Source organism: Gordionus sp. m RMFG-2023, chromosome 3, assembly GCF_954871325.1.
Source record: "Gordionus sp. m RMFG-2023 chromosome 3, tfGorSpeb1-WG-v2, whole genome shotgun sequence".
In the NCBI taxonomy this organism is placed as follows: domain Eukaryota; kingdom Metazoa; phylum Nematomorpha; class Gordioida; order Chordodea; family Parachordodidae; genus Gordionus; species Gordionus sp. m RMFG-2023.
Window position 1 is genome coordinate 30243261 of NC_088777.1, and position 1485 is coordinate 30244745.

A 1485-nucleotide genomic window follows, 5' to 3' on the forward strand; every position below is an offset into this window, starting at 1 on the left:
TATTAGAAATGAAACATTTTAACTATAAAATAAGAGCCAAAGTGATATGATGAAAGCAATTAAGATTTTATATATTATTGTCTCACTACCTCTAGTTGGTATATTATATCTTAAAATCATAGTAGTTTTTAATAATATCAAAAACATACTAATATTATAAATTTAACTCAAAACAATTTTTCAAAGAAGAAAAAATATCTTTCCTAAAAACACGTAAAAAAGAGTAGAAAAGATATCTAATTTATTACATCCATTGTGGGAGAATAATAAGATGTTTGGTTTTTAATAATATTTTTAAATAAATAGATGGCGTTAAAGAATTGAATGGTTACTTATATTTATTATCAAAAGCATTTATTAGTAAAATTTATTAAAATATTAATTGTAATATATTATATAACTGACAAATAGTCTGTAAAAGTGACATTTTACCTAATATTTTATATCGATTATATATAAAAGAGGATTATAAACTTTATGTCTACTTACTTTTTATAAAGAAATCTCTTATACTTATATGGACCTTGAAAATATTTTTAGGAAGAGGCATGATAATTAAATTTAAAAATTAATAATATATTGATTAGTTATTTTGAACTTGGCTAATTACAATATTAAATTTGTTAATTTTCAATTAATAAATGAATATATATTTAATTAGGATTATATAATAATTTAAATAATAAAAGTCAATTAAGCTTCAACTGTTAATGCTAAATTTATATTTAGTGAGTGATATTGATATTCTATTTTTAATACCGAATTTGATTGCAAACTGACATAGTGAAAATATAATTTTTATATATTAATCTAATAATTAATAGTATTCATTAAATAAAAATTTAGATAGTCTTATTAATTTATAAATAATAAAATTAAGTCTATATATTACTTAATAGAATTATAAAAGAAATCGTTCAGAGGACAATAAAAAAAATTTATTTTTAGTTCAAGGGGATATTGCCATTAAAAAAAATTTTTGCTCCAGGGGCTGTTCAAATTTTTCAGGGGGCTCGTCCCCCTAGTGACGCCATTTATATTAAATCTAAGAGATCTTTTACGGAATACAGTGTGGACACAGATTAAAATATTACAAATAAAGACATATTAACACCAATTTATAGACCTATACGAATAAAACAAAAACATGCTTACTTAAAGATTATGTAACCTAATATATAAAACAAATATTTAACAAACGCGAAAATAAATTAAACATCAAAAATGTGATATAATAACTTTATTGATTTATTTCCAACATTCGATTATTCAATTCGATTCTATACATTATTCCAAATTCTATATATTATTCCCATAATTCATTTATTCTAATATCCAATTTGATCAATTCTTATAATTCCCAATTATTGATGATGTTAACAATTTTGAAAATTGGTAATAATAACAACAGAGTAAGACAAGCAAGCTAATTAGACGAAATTACGATAAGGATAACAAGCTAACAATTTAGACAAACCAGTACAA